Source organism: Python bivittatus, unplaced genomic scaffold (genome assembly GCF_059951505.1).
Source record: "Python bivittatus isolate LINGU-HERP-01145 unplaced genomic scaffold, Pbiv_v1 ctg000350_np1212, whole genome shotgun sequence".
In the NCBI taxonomy this organism is placed as follows: Eukaryota; Metazoa; Chordata; class Lepidosauria; order Squamata; family Pythonidae; genus Python; species Python bivittatus.
In genome coordinates, this window is record NW_028277074.1 from 39,510,430 (window position 1) to 39,525,496 (window position 15,067).

Genomic DNA, 15,067 nt, shown 5'->3' on the forward strand with positions numbered 1-15,067 from the left:
GGACCGGTAGGAAGAAGCTACTGACTGGGGGATAACCAGAGAAAGGTGGAGGACGAAGGGGGTGGTGGCAATAAAGGTGAGAAAGAAAACCAAGTATTCTGGGGGTCCTAGAGGGAGAACTACAATCGAAGTGAGCAAGATTGACCTTCAGAGATCAGGATGACCTGGTGAGTCTCTCCTCTTCAAATGGAGAGGGGGAAAAGAAAGAAAACTTCTTATATCCAATTAAGCAAAGAAAAATAAAGCAAAACCCAAAGATTAGTTTATTTGGTCTTTGAGAAAGTACTGCAGTATCAGGCACTTTTGACTGTCCTGTACAGTGGTTCCATATGTGCCTACAATCATTCCTGCCCCCCCCCCAAAAAAACTATGTTTCTGTAAGGATATGGCAAGGTTTTGTCTTTTCCCTTGTTTGTGTTTTCCATGTGGTTTTTAAACCTGAAGGAAAATGCAAAATAGCTCCTACTGTACTTGCCACTCTGGATGTTAACCTGGATTCGATTACATTAAATAAGGAATGTGGATCTAACAAGAAAGGTAGATATCTAACCAAAACAAAAAAGCTTCCAATTGTTGCCGTGTTCCTTCTTATTTAAAGTCTCCTTTTAAAATATACAAAATCTATGTATGTGTGACTGAAAAGGTGCAAGGCTGTTATCAAGGACTGTTAGATTGTCTTCACAGCCCCCAAATTGGTATGCAGAAGGTAACTGCACTGCTAAACAGACCATAAAGCTAAGTCCATTTGGCAGAAAGAACAAAACACTTTATGAATTCAGGAGGTAGAAGGTCAGTTGAAAATTAGACCTTTTGCACTCAAGATTGCAGGGGTACAATGGAACCCCCCCACACACTATATTTCATGGTGTAACCATTATAGAATGATTCTCCTATTCTTGGTTTGCATGTGCATTTTTAAAAGCCTGTTGAAGGGTCTTGGGATGGGGGGGGAGGGGGTACGCAGAGTTTTTTGTTTGCTTCTTTTCCTTTTAGTATCCAAAAGAATCAAAACAGTATCAGAATTTTAAAAATGTATCACATATATTCCTTCTGAATAATAGTTAAGAGTCTTTATTTTTTGTTTAAATAAAACCATCTACACCTTCTCATGCTATTGTAGTAGATGAAATCCATTTCATAAAAATAAATTGGTGGGAGTTTTGCTACTGAATTCAATGGGAGGTGGATAAAACAGGGTTTTCAGTTGCAAAGTCAGTGAATATGCACCCTGCAATATCATAAATATTAGGAACACTATTGTAAATACATCTTGCTTGCATATATTCCACAAGCATAAGGGAAAGAACAGGAGCATTTGCAGAGGGGAATGTAACTGTGATAGCAGTACGTTGTCATGACCTAGTCTCCCGTACAAGAGAAGAGGTGTGAGATGAAAATATCAGATACAGGGTTTAGAAGGAAATGATCAAGGCAGGATTTCTTTCTGAAATGGTGTGCGTTTGCAGGATGGGGGAAGGCAGTAAGCTATCATGCTAGATTGATAGAAGAAAGCTTAGGAACCAGAGCATACATGCCAAGAGTATACCTCCTAATTTATGTATGTGCTGTGTGAGACAGAGGTACTGTTTCTTGCACAGCATATCCGTTAATTAAGAGAGACACATTGGGGGTCAAAAGGGGAAATTGATTGTTTTTCAAATGCTCAAAGGTCAAAGCGTAGCTCTTGTGATCTGACGCTGTTGCACTGGATTGTCTGAAAGTGACTTCTTACCTCTGGAACCCCTGTTTAATAGCCTTGAGAAATGGAAGAGATGGGGAAATATGCTTTTATGAAATAAGAGCCATTAAACATTGCTCCAGATTATGTTGTATGTCAGAGGTTTTCTGAGCTGGATGGTCAGATCAGTTCTGACATTACTGTTAATATATTCTTCCAACTAATATGATTGCAGTAGCAATGTCATCAGTGTTTACATGCCTGGCAATTCCACTGCTGAATCTGTTTGTTTATCCTTTCCCTCTCTCCAGCTGAAATGCCTGCTGCTCAAGACTATGAGCATGTGAAAGGTCACAAGCAGATGTTTAACACAAGTAGAGTATCTTTTGTGAAAACCAGTTTTTCCCAATGGCATAAATCCTTCTGCCTGAACATTATCAAGAAGAGTACATAGCTCTAATGACAACAGCAGCAACATCCAATGTAGTTATAAGACCTTTCAAGTGTTAGGCACGCAATTCCCAGAAGTGTTCTCCTGCACATATCCACTCTGAAATGAAAGGGAGTTACTCAGTACAAGAGCATAGCATTTGTTCCTGTGAGGACTCCAAAGACAACTTTCTAATGGATTATGCCACTGGCATTGAGATAAAAGGGCAATTATATGGAAAAGCTAACATTTTTCATCTCTCAGTTTAAGTATACACAGAAGATGACCTCTGTTGTTTCTTAATACCTTCTACCAGGTATTATTATTAACTAATACTTGGATATTTTTTGTGTTTTCTTTTTAATTGCAGATAGAAAGATGAATTCATAGACATGACACATGATCAAGCAGTCTCACGCTTGCACAGGCTGTGAAATTGTGTTTTCATGCATATATCTTATTACTTCAATACTAGGTAAGCTGTCTTTAAATTTCTTCTGCAACATAATACATTAAGGTTGAAAAAGGTAATTTGTAAATCAAGCTAACTATCCTTCAGTTTTAGACTTCACCAATGAAGTGGTCTTTCAAGATAAAAATACATTACATAACTCCTAAATATTTACTTGGATATAAGCCCAGTATAAAACAGTGGGACTTATTAAAGGAAAATGTATCTTTATAGTGCGATCTTATATATTCTTGGAAAAAAGCATTAGGAATTAATTGGGGCTTATACCCAGATAAGGTAACACTGCAGTCCTTGGAATCTTATTCTGTGCATGTTTGCATGAAAATAAAGCCACTAGACTTCATTAAGCCACTAAACTTAATTCTGCATAAGAGCTTACTACTATTGTTATTATAAATCATTCTGCCAATTCTTTCAATGGGAAGTGTTATAGATTTTTTTAAAATAAAATAAATAAGTTGGGTTTATAAACATGCTCTAATTCAGGATCATGTAAAGCCTTTTGTTCTTAAAAAGGATTCATCTTGAATGTGCAGATATGTCAAATTAAGTTTTGCTTTTTGATTATGCACCTTTTAGAAATATACTATGTGAATTTGTATTTATGTGACTATGTAAATAGACTGCAGCTGCTGTTATTGGAGGATTACTTTGAAACATTCAGTGTATCTCTAAGAAAAAATAACTTTCTTGACTATTTTTGAATTGAAGTTGTAAACACAATTTAGACTGTCAGTATGGAAAAGCACCAGTGTTAGAGAAAAGAATGCTGTTTAGGATATTCTCTTTTTTCACTTGAATTAATCTTTGTACCAAACAGGGTTAATCAGAGAAGATATCTGTCAAGTACTTATATAATTTTTGCAATAGGAACTTAGGAAAATAGGAAAATATCTTATACCAGAAACAAGAAAAAATGATATTTGAATCTTTCTAGTTTCTGATTTTTTCCAGTAATGTAATAGGTATTGCAATAGAATAAGAAATAACTTGGAAAACTGAGACAATAAACTCATCTGTGTAGCTTACTAAATGATATTGTTAGACATCTATCAATCTAGGTTTCTCCAAAGTGATGTCCTCCTTATGTATTTCACAAGGAGTTAAAGTTCAACACATATGTTATTCAGATACAGTTGAGGTTGGTCTAATCTTACTTTCAGAGCTGTGGTACTGAAAAAAGGAAATAAAATGCATGTGTTGCTGCTTTGAGTTTTAGGGGAAAAGTGAGATATAAAAGAATATCAGTGATGTTCTTTCCTGTTCCTAGCCTATCAGGCATTACCTATAATTATGATTTCTTAGAGACATAGTAACTCCTCTGCTGACAGGCTCTATTATGACTTTAAGAGCTGCATATAGTAGATACTGGGTCTTCCTTTTTTCCTACATGATGCCACAGGGACAGGAAAAATCAAGTTGAATTCCTTCTTGCTATAAAGCTGTAAAATATGTAGAACTGGTGATTTACTTTTCTATAATCAGATTTATTAATGTATTTACTTATTTAGCTACCTAATTACAGAGTGTATGGCAACTCCAGTCAGAACCAACTCTCTCCTGTAAATTCCTGCCTCTGCTAGTTGGAGAATATATATATTCTCCATATATAAAGGAATAAAACAAAATAAGCATGCATCAACTACATGTAGCTTGAGGGAAAACGGAAACAATAATTCAAACCCCAGGCCTGTCTAAATATCCAGGTGTTAATAGACTTCCTAAATGCCAAAAGGCAAGGGCTATTTAATGTTGCGGGGCAGCTATAGAGAAGACAGGTCCTGAATATGGTACTTACTGAGCAAAAATATGGAGAGATATACCATACTTGATCTTATTGGATGGGAAGGTGTTATTGGAAGACGGTGTATTTTGCAGTACTTATTGAAATTGCATAGAGAAAAATTAGGCAACTTCTAAACAACGTGAAAAATAAAGGTAAGCTTTAAATAACCTTTGTTTCCTTTTTTTGACCAGGCCTTATATACAGTATTTATCTTCTCTGAAATGCACCTGTAGGAATGAATGAAATGCTTGAATTAAAACAATGTAAATTATTTAAGTTGTTAGCTTTTGAAATGTTAAACCACTGTTTTTGGATTAGTAAGCATGTTTGGATTTTTGCTGTGGCATGATTTGGTGGTAGAGACAGGTTAGTGCTGGGGTAGATTAGCATTGATGGGATACAGATAATTCATAAAAGTAAGTGAACCTGTTTTGTACCTCTCACTTTTCCAATTCTAGTTGCTAGTGGCATACTTTCTGACAACTTTTACTTCACAAATTGAGCTAAAAAGAGTACTCAAATAAGTTATTATCCTGTCCCTCCACTAAGCTATCCTTCCTGCTGACTAACCTTTAGTGTAATGTTCAAATTACAGCTCTGTCATGGAACATCCTTGTTGTGACGATCTTTTCCTTTATTATCCTTTTGTTCTGCTGCCACTATTAACCCCATTTGAGGGGTCTGAAACTCTTGGAGTCTCTAAGGTAACCTAACTGGGTGGAATTTGGGGAGGATACAGGATAGCAGAGACACTTGGCTAACATGGAGCAAAGATCAAATAGTAAGTAACTACAAAGATGGTTTTTAAGACGTAACTTAAGTTCCACACATTATTGTTATCCTGTCACTATTGCCCTACCCCAGCATTAAACATAGTCCTAGCCTGTCTGTCTGTCAGGAAGAGCTATTCCCAGGCTTCAGCTTGGAGCCTTCCTCATATCCATCCTCCCCAAACTCTCACCTCCAGTTCCCTTCTGCTGGAATATAACTTGGGAGAGGGTCCCTGGAGTGGTCCTCCTTTGATTGGCAGCTCTATCACTCACTCATAATTGAGTGCTCTTGCAAAGTAGCTGTTGTTGGGAAACCAGATATTCAAAAATAGAATTACTATGAGTACATTATCAGTGCAATGCAAAACATGCATTGATTTATGACAATGTTACCTACCCTAAATCTTCCTGTTCAAGGCACTTTACTACTTTTTCAGGGCATGGACATATTTCAAAACAAAGCATTAGGCTGCACATACACACACAAACAAGATCCATTTGGGTGCATAAACATTGTTGAAAAAAGGATCACACTGGAGCTTGTGGCTTTGCTTTTCTGCATTATTTTTTTTTTTTAATCTTAACAATCAATTAGGATAGGGAATCTGACAGCTATCAGGTGACCTATTTGTGGGCCTATGAGCCTTTCAGAGCGCCATGTTGGGAACCCCAACATTAAGAGTGCTAATGGCCCTGTCCCATGAATATACACTGGTATATGATTTGCAGAACATCTTACATAAATAATTCCACTGACACACACACACACACCCCGCCCATTAGGACTTGTTATGATTAGTAGTAATAGTTACTAATCACAGCAAGTCAGTAATAAAGGTTCCCAAATAGTTGTGGTGCTTTTACCAGTTCTCTCTAAAATATTTGCATACTCAGTACTTGAATACTCTTTAAGCACAGGTATTGGAGAACGAGTTACATTTAGTTCAACAGAAATTATTTCTGAGTTTTTCCTAAGGTGTGTATTATTACAGTTGTGGGACTAGTCTTGCCAGGTCAAATTCAGTGACAAAATAATATTTTTTTTCATTATTTTTTTTCTCTTAAAAAACAAACTTTATTTACTAATGATACAACGTATATAGATACACAAATATAGAGATATATGTTCATTTCCTTTTTTTAAGAAGTACATCAATGATACTCTAAGGTTGTTTCATTATTATTATTTAGTCTTATAATCATTTTATTTTATTTAAAACAAAGGTATATTTTCAAAAAAAGGTATTGTCTGTGAATAAACAGATAATTACTGATGTTGTACAATTATTACTCACTGACATTAGTAAGGTTCCAAGCAGAGTATTTATTTTTGTGACATCAAAAAATATACATTTTTTTAGTTTAATGCCAAAATCACCATTATATTATTGTTTATAAATGTTTAAAAATAATTTTAAAAACACCAGCAGTGCCTGTTGATATAAGCATTAAAAACCATGCTCTAAATTGTGTTTACCTTGCTGCGTAATATGAAATATATATGGAAGATATATATATATATATATATATATATATAGAGAGAGAGAGAGAGAGAGAGAGAGAGAGAGAGAGATTATTTTGCCAGGAATTAACTGGAGTACTTTTGTCAGAAACAGATTATAGCTTGCCTTAGCCCAGGGGTCCCCAACTCTTCAGCTCATTGATTCCTTCATGAAGTTTCAGATTGTTCATTGACCTTCATACCACTTTAACTAATAGTACTACTACCACTACTACTACTAATGATATTGACCTTGGATAGTCCCATTGACCCTTGGGGTTGATACTGACCACTTTGGGGAACCCTGCCCTAGTCTAATAAACATTTATTTGTCCTCTTTGTCATCTTGCTGTATAAAGAATAATAATCTGAAGTTTCTTCAAACTTCAGAATGGTCAGACGCAGACTGGTAGGACAAAGTATACAGTAAAGTATACAGTACTTTACTGTATACAAAGTATACAGTAAAAATATTACTGTAGTAATATTTGTTTTAGATAATGAAAAATAACTGAAATTGGTAGTTTTAGGTTCTAGACCTCATGTAAAATCAATTTTTTGAATGTTGATTCTCTTTTTCTTCTGATTTATGTTATAGAATATAGAAACAAACTTTAAAAAATCAAATTTTTGAATGTTGATTCTCTTTTTCTTCTGATTTATGTTATAGAATATAGAAACAAACTTAGCAATTGCTGTTACATTATTTTCTTCAAATGGATTGCCAAGAATTTTTAAAGAATTTAGAGCATCCTGGTGAGCTTTTAGCAAAATCTTGAATCTGAAATTTAAAATCATCCTTTAAATTTGATTTTAATATGTGTAACTTCTTTCAGTATTTTTATTTGTGCACAGAGTATATTATAACATGAGCAATATTTTATAATGATTCATGCCTGTCTGTTACAGTATGCATAAAATAGAGTATGATTTGTCAGAATCTTCCATTTTGAAGAAACCTTTTCTAGCTCAGTTTGCGATACTGTACTCTTATGAATGCGTCTTTGAAATTAGGCTTTGAATTAATCATTATATTAATGGCATTTTGGACACTTTCAGAAAATTTATTTATTTATTTGTCAAATTTGTCACCTCCCATCTCATTGAAACAACTCTCTAATATATTACCTCATGTTATATATTAACTTAAACTAACCCTAGAAGACAGGTTTCCTAAAGTATTCAAATGAGCTGTTACATACTCAGTTCAGTAAACAAGATGTCAGATTTATTAAAGAAGATTACTCAAACTACTTAGTTTGCTCTGAGCATTGCCCTGGTATTAACAGAAAAGATCAGTTATTATTTGTGCAGGAATACTATACTGATCTGCAGTAAACTGAACTCTTGATCTGCCAGAGCTTGCCTTAGTGGACTTTGGATGCAATGGACAATATCTACTGTATTTTTCCATCAATAAGACGCCCCCATGTACAAGACGACCCCCACTTTTCCAACCCAAAATTAAGAAATCAATATTTTAAAGATAGTGCAGAACACATTTTTATTTAGTAATTAGGTAACATTGACCTGATACACTTGGTGGGAGGAGGTCCAAACCGTCTCTCTGCAGCTTTATTTCCATGCTCTTTTGCATAACTGATTACATTCAATCACAAGTGAAACTGCCGATAGCTTGTCTCTGCAAACATACTTCCTCCAATTGGTTTGTTCAGCATCAGCTGACATTAGTTACATAAGGCTCATGATTGGAGGAAGTCTGTTTGCAGAGACAGTATGGGCAGTTTCACTCGTGATTGGAGGCTTGTGATTGGAGGAAGCCTGTTTGCAGAGACAAGCTATTTCACTCATGATTGGAGGCTAGCAATAGGAGGAAGCCTGTTTGCAGAGACAAAGTATGGGCAGTTTTGCAACTGCGTGGTTCTCTCCTCGGCTTACTTCCTTGAATAAGACGCCCTTCAATTTTTAGCGTAAGGATTTTAGAAAAAAGTATCTTATAGTCGGAAAAATATGGTATTTGTTATTTAATAGATGTGTAAAATCCCATTTCTCATTTAAAAGATATCAGGCCTTTCCCCCATCCGGTTTACTGAACTGTAGATGCGTAAAAGTCATGGGAGTGCAAAAAAATTCTAGAGTTTCTTTATTGAAAGAAAAGGTTGCAGAAATATCAGCAACTGAATTGTTTTCCCCCTTTAGAATTCATTTTCTCTCCTATGGTTGCTAAAGTGGAGACTTTTTCAGTCTCTTACTCATGGTTCCTATGTGAATTGGTGATGAGACTATTCATTTAACTGATAACAGAGGAATGTCCTGCTTGTTAGAATTTAAATCTGTCTCTTGTTCTTAACATGCCATTACAGCTGTCCTCAGATCTACAAGGTAATTTTAGATCAATACACCATTGTGTTCACGAATCACATATTTAAACCATGATTTGTTGATTAAGCCATAACTTGAAAGGTATACATATCTTCCTAAGCTATGAGCTATGATCCACGGTTTATAAACTAGAGGATAGATTCATACATGCTAAGTCAAAATTAAACAAAAAGCACTGTAATTTAATGTGTGTGAATGTAGTTAATACTGTTTTTAGACATTCTGACATAGCAAGTTTCCTGACTGGAAAGTACTGGTCTGACTTGTTAATGTTTATGTATAACATACCACACAGTACACTCCTTTGATCATGGCAATGTATTGTGGACTGTGGACCCTAGAATTACAGCGGTGCATACAGGATAAGAAAGGAGCAATAAAATAATCAGTTAAGTAAATTGCAAAATTGACCTAAGAGATGCATAAGAAAGTAACTGTGTGTAACATTTTTATACATGGTTTCTAGAAACTGTAGAGAGAAAGCCTTGAGCATTTCCAGTAATGCGTAATGTTTCATGATCATGAAATTCATATACATAATGCAAAATATGTTGTTTGTTCTTCCTTTATAAAGATTGTGCACTTAATAAGCCCCTATTAATAAACAGTTGACAAATGTATCTGATAAATAGTTTGACTGAAGCTACAATAATAATTATATAAAGTCCCTTTATAATGGTCTTTAAGGAGAATAAATTGACACAATTAGGAACAAGTAGAATAGGGCTTTAAAAGCCCCTTTTAAATTAATGCATTTAGAAAGATAACAAGTTATCACTGCCGCCCTTATGAGATATGTATATTGAACAAGGATTAAAGCTCAGTTGATAATCAGATTCTGTTTTAATGACTTGTTTTTATTTCATACAGCAATACCATTGTATTGGGCCTAGTGGGGATTTTAGCTAAGTGGGAGGTTAATGGAAACATGGTATCAGTAAAGATAAAATAGGAGGCTGGGTGCACACAGAGAGACTCACTGGCTCTCACTGGCTTAACATTACAGCTACTGAAGTGTTAAGGAATGTACATTTAGCCAGTCATTGCCTAAGTAAATCACAGCCTATATCATCAGTGAAATTCCTGAAGGATACACTGAGAAGGAAATAATTATTTGTTTATGGATTGATTAATTGATCACGCTTATAGACCATCATAATCCTGAAAGACTCGTAGTGGTTTATGAAATAAAATAAACTTGTTTTTACTTCTGAAAAATGAAATTGTTCTTGATGACTATTTTTTTCCCCAGTTAAACATTCAATAAATGATGTTTTACTACTACCTAGATATTCCAAAATAGGAAACACTGTGATAAGAAATCAGAAAAGTACTAACTTTCATCCTGTACGAGACATTTAAAGTTGAGGCAGGCAGCAGTGGTGCTAAACCTAACCCCACTATTATTAACATAAAATATTGGACAAGTACAAGTATTTACGTTAGCTGGTTGCTTATGTATCATTTGTCAAGCTTCAAAATGATTCCAACAGTGTTTGAAAAAGAAAGTGGCCATTTCTGAAAACAGTACAAAAATATTAAAATGGATTTGAAAGCATTTTGGTAAGCAGCTTGACATCTGTGCTTTGTGGTAGCTCATTCCTTGTCTGAAGTGATCAAGATATACTCCAGTAGCATTGCCATAAACTAGCTTAACTTATAAAAGACAATGTTAGTCCCAGATGTTTTAAGTGCAAGTTCTCATGATTTAGTTTTTCTTTCTTTGAAATAGCATAGAGAAATCATGTCCCATGGAAGGAAAACTTATATGCAGTTAACATTGTTTATGTCTTCTAAGATCCTCATGATGTCTTTGAAGTCCTATTTAGTTTTATTTGTAGAAGGCAAAGCAAAATTCAGCACTGACAGTGCTAATTACAAAACATGATAAATATGTAGTCAAATGAACTCTACGGACAGCAGGTTGCCATTGTTCTGCTTCTGAGATAATTTCTAAACTAGCCACTCTAGTTGTTATCTTGTGGATGTGTTGAATTATTCTGGCTGGGAAGATGGAATTGTCCAACATACTTAGAAGATGTTGCAATAATGGATATTGTTCTAATTATTAATTTTCCATCTTATTTACAATTTGATAAGAAAAAAGAAGGTCAAAAAATGAGTTGTGCAGTGTAATCCTATACAAGTTTACGAAGTTCCAGAGTTCAAAGAGACGCACTTTTTGCATTGCAGCCTTAAATGATCACTTACTTGCATTTCTTGGGGCTCTTAAACACGTAGTAAGGCATTCATTCCAATTAATAAATAGCAATCAACAAAGTTATTTCTGTATTACAACTTGATAAAAAATTACAGCAATAACCAAATTTAGCCATAATAAATCTATGGTTAAGAATGAAACCTGATTCCCCTTTTCCTGGTCCAAAACCTTAATGTACTGTCCTACAAAGAGCAGTTAAAGGAACTTGTTATGTTTAGCTTAAAGAAGAGAAAGTTAAGGGGAAACATGATAGCAGTCTTCTAATACATGAAGGGATATCACAGGGAAGGGGGAGTAGGTTTATTCTTCCTAGCACCTCAGGGTAAGAGAAGAACCAATGGGTGGAAGCTTTACAGTGAGAGATCCAAATTTAAACTAAGGAGGACTTTCCTGACTGTGAGAGCTATTAAGCAATGGAACAGGCTGCCTCCTGAAATTGTGGGTGCTCCATCACTGGAGGTTTTCAAGAAAGACTGGACAGCCATTTATCTGGAATGGTATGAGGATTCCTGCACTGGCCAGGGACCCCCAAGGTCCCTTCCAACCCTATGATTCTACCCCACACTGGCTCTTAATCACACTTATTCTGTCTACCTTTGAAGAAGCTAAAGTTTCATTTTAGTCCATCAATTTGAGAGGAAGCACATATATTTTTCCTCAATATGAACAAACTACTTTTGTTTTGTCTTACTTTATGAAGAAAGCCGATTGGGATTGGGGAGAAATCCTCCTTGACCCTGGAGTTTACTGGGTGACATTGGGCTATTCATCATCTACCAGCCCAGCAATCTCAGTAAAGTAATATAGCAGTAACAACAACAATAGTAACCCAATGAGGTTTGGACTATGCTTAGCACAATGTATAAAGCTAGTCAAATTTTCTTCAGTAAGCCTTGGTTGTTCATTCCTATCCCAGGCCTGTAGGCTAGAATGGGAAATTGAAAATAGGACTTGCACACCTAGCAAAAGGCAGTGGCAAGCACATCTATGCTGTTGCCAAGAAAATGGTATGGATAGTTACCAAGATTTGAGGGAACCTCTACCTTATATTCCTCCTAAGATAGCTGAGAATGATATACAAAAGTAAGAAAATAAAACAGTATTGAACAAACAATCTGTAACAAAGTAGACACAATGAAACAGAACAAGAAAATAATAAAAGTACAATATTTCATTTAAAACAAAGATAATTTAAAAAACAGTATGATCTGAGTTATCATGCAAATGCCCAAGCGAATAAGCAGTGTAGCTTAGCCATATTTCCCCAGGACAGAGTTTCCAAAGCACTACATTGACAAGATGTACCCTATGTTATATAGAGAGTGAGATCCACAGGTGGAGCCCCAAACAGTGCCTTCCCAGCTAATTTTCACAAGTGGACTTTGAACTGGGGTGGGGAGGAGGCTAAGAGTGACATCTGTAACAAGCACAAAAGACATGAAAATAAGGACAAGTGTCACACATTTGACACAATGTATTACTTGCATTACAATGTTCAACACAAGTATGTAAATCATATCACTCTAAACAGAGTGCATTGCTGTAATTTAAATGAGTATCAACAAGGAAATGAGTTACTGTAGCAAGATCATCTCATTTCATTACAATATCAAATTTGAAAAAAAAGGAAGAGGAGGAGGCAATTTTAAAGGCTTACATACAACATATTGATTGCAATTATTAATTATCAGTGACTAGCTAGATTATATTATAATCTGTAAGCATGTAGGTATAGAACCAATTGGTAGCAAACAGGGTACTGAGCTAGAAACTAGGAGACTGAGTTTTAGTCCCAACTTAGACACGAAGCCAGTTGTGTGACTTTGGGCCAGTCATTCTCTCTCAGCTCTAGGAAGAAGACAATGGCAAACGACTCCTGAAAAATGCAGAGAGCAGTTGCCAGGAGTAAAAAATGACTTAAGAGGACAATTTTTAAGTGTGCATGTGACACAATACTTTCTAGTTTCTATACTTTAAATAAGATATATGTAAATATTTTAACATGTTGCTATAACATGCATTTGCAGTTGACTCATACTCATTTTATGGTTCACAGATTTGTACTTGGTTTTGGAAAAGCTACAGAAAACAATTTTTTTTCACACGAGGCAGGTCAGAAATTAGAGGGAACATTGGTGAGGAGAAACATAAAATCAAATTGAAATCAATAGGAGTGAGTTACTTAAGAAGTCTGTGTTGATAAGAATTAATGGATGCTGAATGAATGTGGATTAAATAGGCCCAATATATACAAAAGAGTACATTGAGATGCTTTGGCCATATGGACAGAATGAATAAACATCAAATAGCAAAACAACTGTAGTGAATGAGTTGAGAAGAAAAAAAAAGATAGAAAGTTGTAGTTGGATGCAATTGATGAGTTCCTTTAAAAGAAAGAGGCAAGAAGCTTAAAGAAAAGACAATGCGTGCAATAATGTATCAAGGCGGTAAAGCAAAAAGGTTTGAAGATTGGAAAGGTATGGAAAAATACAGTAATTTAGCTGTATTTTTATTTTTTCTTAAATCATGTTTTTAATTTCTTTTCCTTATTCTTTCTCACTGCTTCAGATTTGTTTACAGGAAGATTTTAAAATCACATGACTTGAAAAGTTGAGTTGTTTTCAGTTGTACTGATAACCAAATTACATTAATTAAATTATTTGAAGACATAATTGCACAATACTCACAACGTAAAAATTAACTATTTCATTGCTATTTTATGTATGTATGTTTATATAATTAGACAGATTTTTCTAAAAGTGTGGTCTATGTTTGATTATGAGTAAGCTTGCATTTAAACTAATCTTTTGTGGTTGGAAACCAATTGTGTATGATTTCATGTCATGAAATCATACATTTCTAGAAAATGAGATAAACACAAGACTTTAAAATGTAGGCACCGACCTCAGTTCAAAGGATTTCACATGTAGTGAACAACTTTCCAAACGATGTATATAATGTGCATAATTATGTCATTATACAACAAAGTTAATACTATATTTTACATCATTTGTATGCTGTCATGCAAATGGCACAAATTATGTCTTTTATATCAATTTATACCATTTTGTATAAAAACATAATTTTGCCTAATTTGTATAATGACATCATCTTGGGAATAATGTAAAATGATGCAAATCATGCAAAATGCATTGTTTGTGCAATGATGTTATGATGCGATTGACATAAATCATTTCAATGACATACTTTCCTATTTAACAAACTTTCATGATTAAAGACTGCCAGTTAGTGTGTTAAAGCAATGATTCGCTGTTTATAACTGGGCTACCTATTTGGATTTCCAAAAATCCAAATGATTATTAGAAAGAAATATTGTGATTCTGGCCATTACTACCTAAGCTGGAAGCTCAAGAGAAATGCTTGTTTCTGCAACACTATTTTCTAGGTCATATTGTTGTATTAAAAAAAAAAAAATACACCAAAGAAATACCAGATAAACAGATATATCTAATGCTCAATTCATGCTATTTTTGTATTTTTTTTCCCCTGTTGGATCACATAGGTATTTTCTATTTTTTAGAATGCCAAGGTAACGTCAATAGGGAAGTGAGTTAGTGTTTTGTTTAATATCTCACAATTGTTTGGAAACCATGCACTGGAAGAGAGATTTTAGAACTTTTTTGTAAATGTCATGGGACTACATGCCCCTTTCACTCACTGAATCCATCACCATATTTTCTATGTACTCTTCTTTTGCTCCCTATTTTAATTAATATATTTTTGACACTTGAGGAAGAAAGAGGCTATGCAATTAATTTCTGATGCCTTTACCCGCTAATTATCTTCTGCTGCTACCCAAGATTTTCAGAGCCTTTGAGAGCTTCATAATAACTTGTTTTGATTTA

General features: G+C 34.7%; 1 long non-coding RNA gene across 1 annotated transcript; it reads right to left on the bottom strand.

Moving 5' to 3' along the window:
- Nucleotides 1-4,535: 4,535 nt before the first annotated feature.
- LOC148215164 (uncharacterized) lies at nucleotides 4,536-8,261 on the bottom strand. Its single transcript, XR_015796869.1, has 3 exons — nucleotides 8,168-8,261; nucleotides 5,328-5,436; nucleotides 4,536-4,593 (listed from the first exon to the last, which is right to left on the bottom strand). It is a non-coding gene; the product is annotated as an uncharacterized LOC148215164 (long non-coding RNA).
- Nucleotides 8,262-15,067: the final 6,806 nt, after the last annotated feature.